Raw genomic sequence first — 14,027 nt, 5'->3', positions numbered from 1 at the left:
CCGGCACCTGGGCATTTGGCCCGAGCAGTCCTCCACTAGGGCGGAAAGGCGCACGACCACAGTGAAGTCTACGCCATCGAACCTGTTGGTTCCCACTCTGTTCTGGTAGGGATCCCGGGATCTGACATCAGGAATCTGGTCAGGTAATTATTTCTGTGTTTTGTCTGGACTAAGAACTGTCCTGTCTCTGTGTCTATCTGTCCTCTTGTGGAGTGTTTGAGTCTGGGTGCCATCTCTGTCCGGGGATCGGCTGACCAAGGGGTTCCTGTCCCCGCGGTCTGAGTGAGTGGAATCTGCATAATCGCAGCCGCACCGCACTTTGGGTAAAACCTCTGGTGTGAAAGCAAGGGCAATTGAGGCAGTAGCCTGTGGGCTCCTTTTGTGTGTTGCAACGGGCATTGCTCTGACGAACCCAAATTTCCTTCTTGTGTGATTGGTGTGTGAAGTCCTCCTGTATTGGTAACCAGACGTCTAAGTCGGGACAGTTCCCTAAATGAACGCCAGCTCATTTTATGTATTTAGGATGGGTCCGGACTCCTGTAAAATGGGTCCAGACTCCCATAAATTTCTGGAAAAATGGTCTAGGCTAACTCAGGGTGATCCCAAAACTCAGTGGCCACTGTTAAAATCTTGGAACAAAGACTGAGTGGACGTCTTAAAAGACAAACTCGGCCAACCTAAAACTAAATTGGCTAAAGGAGAGGTTAATTGTTTCATGCAGTGGTGGGAAGAGGCAAATCGTAGGTGGACAAAATCAAAACTTGCCTCTCTCAATCATTCAAATAATAAGTTAAAAGCTTTATTAAAAGCCTTCTTTCCCACCACCAGACCGAGCACTCCCCTTTACCCCGTTCTCCAAACCCCGGCTCAATCCAACCCCCTTCATACTCCCATCTCATTGTAAAAAGGACAAAAAGCCCCTTGTTCTGTTCCCCTTTGTTGTCTGCCTCAAAAACTGATTCTTTAGTGTTCCACTACCAATTCAGTAAGGAGGGTGGGCTCCTCAACTAGTCCCTACCCTTCCTGGTCCCTTTCCTTGAACATTTCTTTCAAAATTGTGAAATGACCACAATATCACTCACAAACGGTTCATTGGAAAAAGCAGGATCGGACCCAGACAAGTAGACAAGCAACAGATAAAGAAACAGGTTGAAAGCCCTAAGGAAATAGTGTCAGGAGTAAGAAAAGCAGTAAGTGCAGGCATGAACCTCTGGAACAATACTTAAAATGGTGAAATCTGAGGTGATAAAGGTGTCATTTTGGGATATAAACAAGTGATTTAAGGAAAGAGAGTGAAAAGTTAACTCTGCAGACGCTGGAGAGAATTAAGCAGTTAAACTTTGTGAAAATGTTAAAAAAGGACCATGTTAAAGAGAGAGAATTCTTGGTTTCTTTGCAGCCATTCTGAAGGGAAAATGGGCCCTTTTCCAGAAGAGTGCCTGTAAATAATCCAAATATATATACAGCTATGTAAAAACAAAGCAGTGTAAAGGAATGTTAAGGAAAAGAAAATGTGTATGTCTGTGAAAATATGTAAAGTTCTAAGAATCTAAACCAGCACATCTGGTTTGTAAAACTACTGTTTTGTAGGTGTGAGATAAATTGATTTTGTTTTTGTTTTTAATGCCACTACAAATTCATTTGACTCTTTAATTCAAAGTTGCAAAACTGACAGACCGTTTTGCAAGACACAGGTAATTAGTGTTGTTTGGCTTCGGGACTTAGCATTTAACCCTTAAGGGTAACTTGATTCTTTACAAAATTAAAATGTTTTTAAATAAAGACCAAGTCATGGCTGCAATAGGGCAGTCAAAATCAGGAGAATAGTTAGAGATTCTAGCGTCTTTTTGTTTGTTTGGTTTTTTTTTTTTGGTAACAATAGCAGATAAGAGCTGTAATGAAAGAATAAGAAATTAACAGTGACCCTCTGAAGCAACAGCAGAGGTGAGGTGCACAAAACAAAAAGAAGCAATGTTAAAAACACTGAGCCTTAAAATGGCTCTGTGTAATCAGACTGTCACTTTGATAAGGGTACATGAAAACTCTGTAAGAACAAAAGAAACAGCTACACCTTATGTAAAAATTGATATGGCTAATGTTTTTTAAAAGTTATAGTATAGAAGGAATGTGCATTTTCCCTAGGACATGTGCAGTGTATATTGCAGAAAGGGGTAAAAGAAATGCAAATGAAACGTGCTGCTGAATTAAAATCCTATCAGGGCTCCAAAAAGAGCCGCAATAGGCTGTGTTTTCTTTTTCAGATCCCTGTGTGTTAAGACAGAGTCTCTGAGCTCTGCTGATGGCTTTGAATCCAAAAGCCAAGCCTGTGTTGATGCAAATTTCCTAACTGATAAAAGCAGCAAAAAATCCTGTGGCACCTTATAGACTAACAGATGTTTTGGAGCATGAGCTTTCGTGGGTGAATACCCACTTCCTCAGATGCATGTGGTCTATTCACCCATGAAAGCTCATGCTCCAAAACGTCTGTTAGTCTATAAGGTACCACAGGATTCTTTGCTGCTTTTACAGATCCAGACTAACACGACTACCCCTCTGATACCTAACTGATAAAGAAAGGTGAGAACTGCCAGCACAAAAAAAGCTGCAAATAAAGAACACACCTGGTCAGCAAACAAATTGCCTACATAAAAGGCATGGTATAACAAGATACCTTTAATAGATTTGATGCTAATGTTACTGTTAATATTAAACATTAAAATAACTTTAATGTTAGTAAGTACCCCTGTAACAACTTGTAGTGTGTATGATTTTTGGAAAAATCCTTTAAAGTAATATGGTAATGATGCTTCTCAGCTATTACCTGTGAATAAACTTAAAGCTTAACACAGCAGGAAAAACATTACAAACTTGGTCTGCTATATAAGAGGAAAAACTTGAGGTACACCACCTCATGAATTTAATAACTAAACAGTGGAATAATTTCCGCATAAACCTTAAAAAGTAGAATCCATTATAACCTGGCCTGCCTATAGAACAAAAAACACAAGAAAATATGGGGGTAATTCCTCTGTTTTGCCTGCAATCAGCAAGGGTATTTGTAAAAGAAAGGAATCTTTTAAGTAATAATCAATGCCACCCCAAAAGGGTTAGAAAAATGTTATTTTTGTCTTCAGATAATCCAAAGTACTGTATAATGTATTATGTGTATGTGTTAATTCTTGGGGAAAAGTGTTTAAAAAGTGTTAGCAACCCACCAGAAGACAAATGTAAATGTACTGTAAGTACTGTGTTTACCAATAATCACATTTACTCTTTGCCACAACAACAACAAAAGAGTCTCAGCTTACTGTAAGCACTGATTTAGTTGAGTTCTCTGTCCATCTTGGCATTGAATGGCAAACTGTTACCAATCATCTGTTAAAAGGTAAAAAGGTAACATAGTTCCTAGAAAAAAAATATGTGGAAAACTGGACCGTTCATATTATACACGCAACTGGGGACATGTTAAGAATTGCCACTGCAGAAAAACATAACAGCTTACCATTGGTATAATGTATTTTCTGGATGGTCTCCCACAACTACTGGCATACTAATGTTACTATCGCTAATTGTTTTTGGTTTTAAATTGTATGTGTTTAATTGAAATGTTTAAAATGTGCTGGTGGATAAAACAAATGTATGCAAAGCTAAAGCCACAGGCCCAAATCACCTCCCAGTATTTTCTATTACGTGGACTAAATAAGAAGTGACACTGGCGATTAATAATCTTAGTGTCAAAAGGGGGATATGTAGGAGCAGGATTTTACAACGTCCCATAAGAATTAAAGTATAATTTGATTTCATCCTGCTAGCCACCTTTTTTAAATAGCAGAAAGAAATGACCCCTTGGGACTATAAGATTCTGTTTTCCCATATGCATTACAAATTGGGCCCTCTCTAACTCTTTGTTTTAAGATTTAGGTAGTAAGAGACAGGATTCTCTATTGTGTCTATGTTAAGTAAATTAGAGAAACATCGAAGGCCTGGGTCTCAATGTAAATTGTCTTGGTTATTAATAGTAAAACTTAGCAGGGTTTAATTTGCAATGCTTTTTTGCTCGATATAAAATACTACTGTTTGTATTCTCAATCTATTTGTGTGAATGAGGAATGTATGCATCAGGAAAAGATAAAGGTGTGAAGGCCATTGTTATAGCCAGAGTCAAGGAAGAAGTAGTAAAGAGACTTAAAGAACATCAAAGAATCACCAGGCACTGCTTACTACCGCGACGGCTGTTAAACTGTCTGGCATCTCAGAGTGGACACATGCTTCACCATGTAAAAATGCACCACCCCCAGTGAACCAATCATCACCTCAGGACCACGCAGAGTCAATTGTGACTCCAGAAGAAGACGTAGAGGAACAGCCTGCAATACCTTACAATCTACGTTCTCATAAGAGTTGCCAGAAGCAGACGACAACCTAAAGCAAGGCCCAAGAAGAAGCAGTAGTGAGCCTAGCGCCTGCTGCCTGGTGGACATAAAACTATGACTGCGGTTTCCTCAGCTGAGGTTGTCAGAACCAGAAGGGCCCTGCCTCCAACATGCGCCTCTGGTGGTGCCTGTTCCTCGACTGCTGGTGTTTTAAGGTCTGGGGAGTCCACAATGACAATTCTTTTATCCAGCAGCAAGTGTGGATAGCTCAGATCCTTATTATTTCTAAATGCTGGGTCTGCAGCCACATCCCAGCCCACGCTCAAACTGGTGTTCCTGTCCTGGCTATCCCACTCAATTCCCCAGACCTCACTGGAAGACCTTGTCCATTTAACACAATATGGAACAGTAATGACACCTGGGAAGAGGCTACCGGCAGTTCCTTTATCCCACTTGGGGGAGTAATACACCAGGCAAAGAGGCTCCTGAGGTTACAAGCAGTAGCTAAAATAATGGCAAATAAAATTGGAGAAAGTTTAAGAGCCCTGGCCAAAGAAACAGGGGCGATCCGACAGGTGGCCCTCCAGAACTGTCAGGCATTGGACATAGTGCTGGCGGCCAAAGGAGGGACCTGTGCTCTCACTGGAAAACAATGTTGTCTGTTTATACCTGACGATACCAATAAGGTAATAGATCGCGCTAGCCACTTAGAACAAATCGCATATCTTCCCCAAGCAGAGCCGAGTTCTTTATGGAAGTGGCTAAGTAATCTGTTCAATTTCTCTGGCATAGGAAACTGGTTGTTTCAGGGAGCCCTAACTGTTCTGTTTGGAATCTTAGTGATTTTTGTATGCTTTCAGTTAATCTCCTGTTGTATCCAGAATTGCGTCACCCAGGTGACTGCCCCAAAACAGAGTGCTAATATGATGATTTTGAGTATCGCTGATGAACAAAGAGATAAGGAACGGTTAATTTGTGGAACCCAGTAATTGTTGGTCATGGCGTGCGCTTGACCAAAAGGAGGGATTGTGAAAGTAGAATGAATTATATTGTGAAAACAGAAAGGATTAAAGAAATGCTGTCTGTACCTTTAAGCAAAATTGTTGGAATGCTGCAATCCAGGTGTCAGGAATACAGACATTAACATAGAACAATTGCACTGTTTAAGGGCAATTGGTGAAGTATTAGCTTTAGATCGATAAGAGTTAGTAAGGAAATAGGATATGCATGCTGTGCCCCAGGTGAATTTTACTGTTTTGCTTTCTTTGTCCCTTTGTCTAATTCCCGCCCTTTTATCTGTATAAATAAGATAGTTTGTGTCTTGCATGGTGCTCACATTATCCGGATGTTATTAGCAGAGCGCTGTTCTAATAAAACAGAGTGGTCTGACAAACTGTGAGTCCTGAGTCTAACTTTGACACTATCTATGTGATTTAGTTTTCTGAGGTGGGCATTAAGTGATATTACCTAATGCTTCTACAGTAGTGCTTATCTTTCTATTTTCTGTTTTCACACTGAAAGTTAGTGTGTGCTGTAACCCCAAAATTGCATCACCACCAATATATAAAGTAGTTTTTTCCCCATTTGTTCAATCTGTGTTGCATGTTCCTCTGGGGAGTTGCTTTACATGACAGGTACAATACTTAAGCTTTGGATGCTTGATTAATGTACGTTGAAAAATGGGCTATTAATTAATACAAAGGAAAAAAATATTCTTATAGTATTTGAATGGGAACTACCCCTAAAGTGCATATTGAAAATAGGTGCAAATGAAAGTACCAACAGTACTTTTGATCTTAGCAAAAAAAACACAAAATACAGAACATGATTAATTACTCCTTGCTTCTCTAAATTATGTGACCCTTGGAGTAGCTTAGAATAGAGAAGATGCAAAGATGACTTAAAACCGTTTTGTCCACACTATCCCTCCAGGAAGCACAGCCCAGAATCTCAGCTAGTCTATTCATCCATTCTATTTTTAGAGTACCCATCGATTAAACTTCATTATTAAAACATTGTAATTAAGGGGGGGAGGGAAAAAAGAGTTTGAAATCCCGGAAGCTCCCAGTTAAAGTTTCACAAAGTCCCAATCACTATGGCTTCTTCATTGGGGGAAAAAATAGATTAAAATGTATGTGGCCAGATTCTGATCTCAGTTATACTGGTGTAAATCCCAACTAAGACCACTGAGGTCAGTGGTGTTTCTCCAATTTACACAGGTATAACTTTAAATCAGAATCTTTCCCAGTGTTCTTAGCTCCTTGATTGGCACCTACAGTACTAGTATTAAGAAATACATTTTGAGAATTATATAATATGTTTTGTGTAACTGAGGGGATTGCCAGGTATCCTCTTGTTAGGGATATATGATGATGATAATAATACTACTTAGCTCTTATACAGGACTTTTCATCAGTAGATCTCAAAATGGCTTACAAAGATCAATATCATGATCCCTATTTTACAGACAGGAAAACTGAGGCACAGAGAGAAGAAATGGCTTATGTAATACCACCTAATAAATTAGAAGAGAAGTGGGATTCTGACTGGGTGTAGTTTCACAAATACTCATAAAATTCAAGCTGTCCAAAAAGAAATACACAAGTTATATTCTTGATTTAAGATTATCCTGAAGAGGAAGACGTAGAAAAAAAGCTTGTTAATCAATAAGATATAACAGGGCTTTAAGGCACAGTGTGTGATAAAATTCATCCCTATGCAGAAAGCCAGTGAGAGGCCTCTATACCTAGTGAAGTCGAAGCTGAGCCTTCCAACATCGGGCTTAACTAGTGTACAGGATGTTTTTATGCCCTCTGCACAGGGAAGAATTTCACCCACACTTCATAGTCCTGTGAAGAATTCTCTCTTTAATAATAATAATAAACCTATTTAAAATGGCAAAATTATTCCAAATATTTTTTGCAAAATCTTAATATTCACCTACCTCTCCCATCTGTTCTTTGGGCTCCTCCAGTCATGGCCTCCATTCTCACCCCTGTTTCCACCACTCTCACAGTGGAGGGGTCATTTGTGTGGAACTTAGTCCCTGTTTCTCTTTGAGCCCATGAGTCGTATCTTCTTCTAAGACCTCCCCCCCTTTTTCTCTTTAGAGCATGACTGACCCTTTCAGTAAAGCAGTTTCTGAAACCGTGCATTAAGGTTCAGACCTACCAATAAAAGACAGTTGGAAAATATCATTTGTTTTCCTTTGATGCCACTAAACAAAAAAGTATTAACTAGGAGTCTGATTGTGCCCCATTTGCTCTTGCAGAGTCACACTGGTGTCTTACTTCTCAGCCCTGACTAGACTCCAGCCACAGGGGGCACTATGGGGACGGCTTGCTTAATACTCTCCATCAGCAAATAGGCAGGAAGGGAGTGGAGAAGGGCAGAGAGAAGGAGGAGTCCAGACTTTGCTCCACCTACTTGTTGGCCAGAGTAGCTGCCCAGTGTCTGGGGGTTGGAGAGGGGTGGTTGAGCTACTCCACAGTATTGCCAACCCCAGACAGTCCAGAACTCATGAGTGAGGCCTCAAAACACTGTGATTCATTTAACAATCATGAGGTTTTTTAAAAAGGAGGTTCTCTTTATGTGCCTTTGGGGTTCATGTTTTCAGGCTTTTCTCAGCAAACAAGGTTTAGAAACATACTGTTTCTTGAAAAATGAAAGCTGAGATTGTCACCTAATCACATGGTGACAGGAGGTGGGCTTTAAAAAAAATAATCACCAAATAGCATCAGACCTGTGATTATTCCTGACAGGAAAAGGATGAAGTAACTCATTCTTCATCAAAGCATGACAGGGGTGAGAGGGTGAGGGGACATGCCAAGAATTGTCACTCAAATCACAGTTTGTTCTCTGGTCTGCTCCTTTGTGAGACTATAAGGTCAGTGAGACAACTCACCCGGCAGGATACTAGTCAATGCGAGTGCTGAAAGCAGAATCTGCTTCTGTGTGGTTAAACAGAAAAGAAGTTGTTAGCTCACTTCAAAATACCAGAGAAAAGGATTTTTTCCTTCATTCGTCATACCAATTTGTTTTGCCACTCTTCTCCCGCTCCACTCCCCAGCAACCTGGCTTAAATTTATGCTATTTTCTGCTACATAAAACATTAAAATTTGTCTGTAAGACCTTATACAGTTTCTCAGCTGGTGTAAATCAGGGTGGCTGCACTGACAGTAGAGCTATGCAGATTTACACCAGCTGAGGATCTGGCCCACAAATCTTATCGTAAGGCCAAGGATATAAAAAAAAATAACACAAGAGTTTTCTATAACAGTGAAATTACAGTCTTTCAACAGTGCATGTTGATTGTGCCATCTGGCACATAAATTAAGTACTTAAATTAAGCGCGCAAATCAGTGCAGTGTTGAAAGACATTCCATAAATAATATTTTTCCACTTTCAAGAATCTTAATTTTTTTATGGCCCAAACTCAAAAGGTGCATGGAGAAAAACTATATGTGCAGACTTCTATGTGTCATCCTCCTTTTACAGGACTGCATCCTCTGTATATTTTGCCACATCAGCAATGGAATTCTCTCTACACACATGCCTCCAAATCACGATATGATGTTTATTCAAAAAATTATCATGAGTGCAGTTTAATTGGAAATGGATGAGAGGCATTTAAAAAAAAATCAACCAACCAACATGTTTCTCCATGTTAAAATTATTTCCCCCTATGCTAGCAAAGAAGGTGTAGCAGAAAAGACTTTTCCATTCCCAAATGGCATGGAATCACCTCTTGGACACTACTGCTGTGTCTATAGGAGGAGTTATTCTGTCATATTTATTCCAGTTTAATAAGAGCATTACAGGAAGTCTGTTACTCTTGAAGAGCTAGAGCCAACACAGCGATGGAGAGGGAGCAAGATTCCATTCCTTCTTGTGCATTATAAATAGGATTGTTTTAATGTTTAATTTCCAGTCAGTTACAGCTGTGCAAACCCATTGAAACATACTCCTAAATGTATACTAACAATCCTCTTACATTTTCTGTATTATTTATCCTCCAGGTAAAGAAAAAGCAAACAAGCCTACTAAACATCTAAATAAAGATTCAAGAAAGACAAACAGGTTGCTGTATATATTTTAAAGGGAAATATTAGCTTAGATGTACTGGGCTTGATTCAGCTCTACCGGCAATAGGGCAGCTATGTTTCAGGGCAGATAGATTTACACTGAAGGACGACAGGCAAAATGTTTGTGCACTAGGTTTTTCTTGCCCAGGAAGCCAGCTTTAATTTTTGGCTGGGGCTCCATAGGAGACCCAGTAGCATGGATTGGCTTCTAACTATCCTCCTTGCAAGTCAATTGCTCCATCCCTGCCTCTGTGTGGTTTTTCCAAAGCCGGAGACCTGATGCTCTTGCTGGTGTGATCCAGGGATGAACTGAACTCATTGACTATTTATTGCTTGCCCTTCATTTAGAAAAAATAAAATAAAATCAAAATTCTAGAAAGCAATAGTACAGATTTATAATCATAAATGTGCATTTAAAAATACACAGGTGGGGTGGGTGTGCAGGAATCAATAGCATTTTATATTTGTAAAGAGTCTTCTTTGAAAAGCAGAGATGACTCAATTTTAGAACTAGTATTTCAAGAAGGGATGAGTTATTTCAAGAGGAGAGGAGTTACACATCCTCTTGATCAGGTAATTCTGTTTATTTTGTGTAAGGGATCTAGGACACCTGTGTTAGTTTTAAAGCTACTATATATACACAGCATCGACTGATAAATTTTGGCAAGTTCCACCTGTTATTTCCACACGTGTGCACTAAGAAAATACTCAGTAGTATTTGACTTTGAAGTAGTACTAAAAACATTTACGATAAACTGTCAGTATAGTCCAGTATGTTAACCTGCTAAAACATACAGCATGTTGGCCTTGTTCTATGTTTCTTTAAAGAAACAAAGGAAAACACAAGTAGTGAAACCTGGCTTGAACACCACCTCCAATAGCCAATCCCTTTTCTTAAAGGGGACACCATCGACTTGAAAAAAAAAATCACTCTTCTGTCTGAAGTTGTTTTACCTACTCTTGTTACAAGTAACACCAAAGATTATCAGAACTGAAAGTTATATTTCCCTATTTTTCTGTTTATTTTATTCATTTGATAGCCCTTCTTATTTTGTCAGTTTATATCCTTATCGCACACACAAAAATGACACTAAGAGAACATTAAAGATCCCAAAAGTCAAATAATCAAAGATCAGGAAGTGCCAGAAATTAAGGATGTTTGTGCAATCTGAATCTGACCCCCTCAGTGTATGCATTAGGATACAGTCTTTAATAATATTATCACATACTAGTTTTTTGTACAGGACCCCCACATCAAGTTCACAAGATGGATATGAATCAAAGTTGTGTAGAGAAAAAGACTTGTCTGTGGCACCCCTGTGTTGTTTGTTGCAGAAATTGGAAGGAGTGTAGTGAATGAGGCACGAGATTGCAGGAAGAGAAAGGAAGGTCTCATGGTGAAGGCAATTGAATGCTGCCTTGGAGTATTAGATTCTATTCCTGCCACAGAATTCCTATGTGATCTGGGCAAATCACTTAAACCAAATTTTTCACAAGTGGTTAGCATAGTGCCTGAAATTAATTTTAACTTCTTTTTTTTTAAATAGACTAGATTTCAAGTTGGTGTTCCTACAAGTACCCATTTAAAGATATTCCCCCCAAAGTTTCCAGTAAAATTTTGTTTTAAGATGACTTCTGTTGGAGCAACTATGTATTTTTTGCCAGCTGGGTGGTTGCTTAACACAGGTTGCACTGTATTTCTATAGTTAACACCAGTACATGCTCACAGAACTAATTTGGTACTGGGACTAGTATGTTGTCCCAGATGCAGTTTCTCCTGGTTGAACTGGGCCTCTAATATTCAAATTGCTGAACTTTTCCTTGTTCTTACTGTATTTTAAAACATCTCTGCTTAGTGTGGTCTTGAAATATCAGTTAATTCATATACTGTTGCTTGAACAGTGTACATGCCACCAAATGCGTTATGTACCTCCACTATGTTCAGTCATGAGCCAAATCTGGGATGCTACCGAGTGGGATGCTTGTGAAGCACAGATGTCTGTTGATGCCATCCAGTCATCATGTTTTAGGTCTTTTGGAGGGTCTTTTCATCCTGTATTCACTGGGTCAAAGTCAAAGGTGATTTTCAGAGGAAAGTTGGTAGGCATTTGGAGCAGATGACCATATCTCCTAGAGAGCACTGGGCAACCATTTGAGAGAACATGACCCATTGAGTTAGAAAAAGGTTCATATCATTTAAGTGTTCGGTTTGTGAAATATATTTTTGAGGTGCCTCATTACTGACAATACTTACACAGTGCAGGCTTTAAATTCTCTCAATGTCACCCATGTTGTTGACAGAGCTGAGGGAGGTGAAATTACTGACAGACATACTCAATTGGGTAGCTGATGATAGATGCTAGAGCCCACAGTGTTCAAAATCACCAAGTTGAAAAAAATTTTCTTTACCCCAATTAATGTTCAAGGCAGTTTTTGCCACTGAGCTGTCCAGGGCTTTAAGTGCTGTATTGACTCAACACCTAGTACAATGTCATCAGCAAAATCGACATCAGTGAGGTTCCTAGGTTGTATGCCTAAAATGCATTTGCTTAGTATCTGGCCAAGCACATAGTCAATGATGGCATTGAAGAGTCCTGGGGTGGCAACACATCTTTATGAAACACTTGACCTAACTCGGAAGAAGTTGATTCTTTTCCCACTTACAAGAACATAGTGTGAGGAGAAGTCATCTGCAGAGCTTGTGCAGAAAGCCTGTGAATTTCAAGGTCAGGCAGAGCAATTCTGTGTCAGAGTCAAACACAGTCTTGATATCCAATTGTCATGGTATATTTCCCCAATCTGAACCTTAGAGTCCAAAAGTTGGGGTACCAGCATGAATTCCCCTAAGCTTAATTACCAGCTTAGATCTGATAGCTGCCACCAATCAGGACTTGGAGTGCCTGATACACTCTGGTCCCCTCAAAACCTTCCCTGGGGACCCCCAAGACCCAGACCCCCTGGATCTTAACACAAGGAAAGTAAACCCCTTCCCTCACCATTGCCTCTCCCAGACATCCCCTCCCAGGGTTACCCTGGAAGATTACCGTGATTCAAACTCCTTGAATCACCACACAGAGAAATCAGGTTTGTTCCCTCCCCCCTTCTCTTCCCCTCCAGGTGTTCCCTCCCTGGGCTCCTGGAGAGATAGACAGATTCAAGCTCTGTGAATCTAAAACAAAGGGATTCCACCCTTCTCCTTCCCTGTTAAGTACAGACTCAATTCCCTTGAGCCTTAACAAGGGGAAAAAATCAGACAGGTCTTAAAAACAAAACTTTTAATAAAAAAGAAAGAAAAAAGTAAAAAGTGTCTCTGTAATCTAGATGGTAAAAGTTACAGGGTCTTTCAGCTTATAGACACTAGAAAGAACCTCCCCCCAGCAATATGCAATTTAAAATACTTCCAGCAAAATACACATTTGCAAATACAGAAAACAATCAAAAGACTATAACCGCCTGTTCTACTTAATACTCACTATTCTGAATATATAAGAGACTGTAGCAGGGAGATTGGCAAGAAACCTGGTTGCACGTATAGTCCCTTCCAGGACCCAGAGAGAACAAAGCCAAACCCAAAAAACACAAACAAAGGCTTCCCTGCACCAAGATTTGAAAGTATCTTGTCTCCTGATTGGTCAGGTGTTTTTGGTTCCCTGTTAACCCTTTACAGGTAAAAGAGATTTTAACCCTTACCTATCTGTTTACGACAAAGAGTCCTGGGGTGGCAACACATCTTTATGAAACACTTGACCTAACTCGGAAGAAGTTGATTCTTTTCCCACTTACAAGAACATAGTGTGAGGAGGAGTCATCTGCAGAGCTTGTGCAGGAAGCCTGTGAATTTCAAGGTCAGGCAGAGCAATTCTGTGTCAGAGTCAAACACAGTCTTGATATCCAATAAAATGAGAACAGGGCACTTCAATTCTCGCACCTTCTCGATAAGCTCACACTGTGAAGATTTGCTCCATCATGAAATGGCCATTTTTTTGTGTGGTCTTATCTTGCTCCTTAAGATTTCAATGGTTCTAGCCAAGAAGATAGAAGACAAAACTTTCCCTGGGATGGATAGAAAGTAATTCCATGATAGTTACAACAGTCTTATTTGTTGCCTTTGTGTGTCCAAATAATGCTTTTTTGCCATTTGGATGGGACTGACTCTGTTCTCCAGATGTTATTGAACAGAATCTGTGGCCACAAAAGAATAGCTGGCCCAGCACTTTAACATGCTGCTTTATTTCTCTTAAGCTTCTTTAAATAGCATCTTGAAATATCCCCATTGAACATTGTCTTGCAACTCACCTCTCTTACATTAAAAGAATCTCATTAAAAGTTTCAGTTGACTCCGAGATTTACTCTGTGCTATTAGTTCTTTGACCATGCTGTACAGCTGGTAAAGAACTGGGATCCTACTGCTTAGCTTTCAAGTAGCTACATCCAATCTGCTTTCCTCCACTTCCTCCAATTACTGTGAGATGCTTGGTTTCACCTTTGAAGGGATGTACTGTTATTATACACACATGCTCATGCTCAGTTTTGTGTATTGGCTTAGAGTCCTTGAGTTCTTTCCTGAAAT

The sequence above is a fragment of the Gopherus flavomarginatus genome, chromosome 2, assembly GCF_025201925.1.
Source record: "Gopherus flavomarginatus isolate rGopFla2 chromosome 2, rGopFla2.mat.asm, whole genome shotgun sequence".
NCBI classification, from domain to species: domain Eukaryota; kingdom Metazoa; phylum Chordata; order Testudines; family Testudinidae; genus Gopherus; species Gopherus flavomarginatus.
This window is presented reverse-complemented; position numbering follows the sequence as displayed.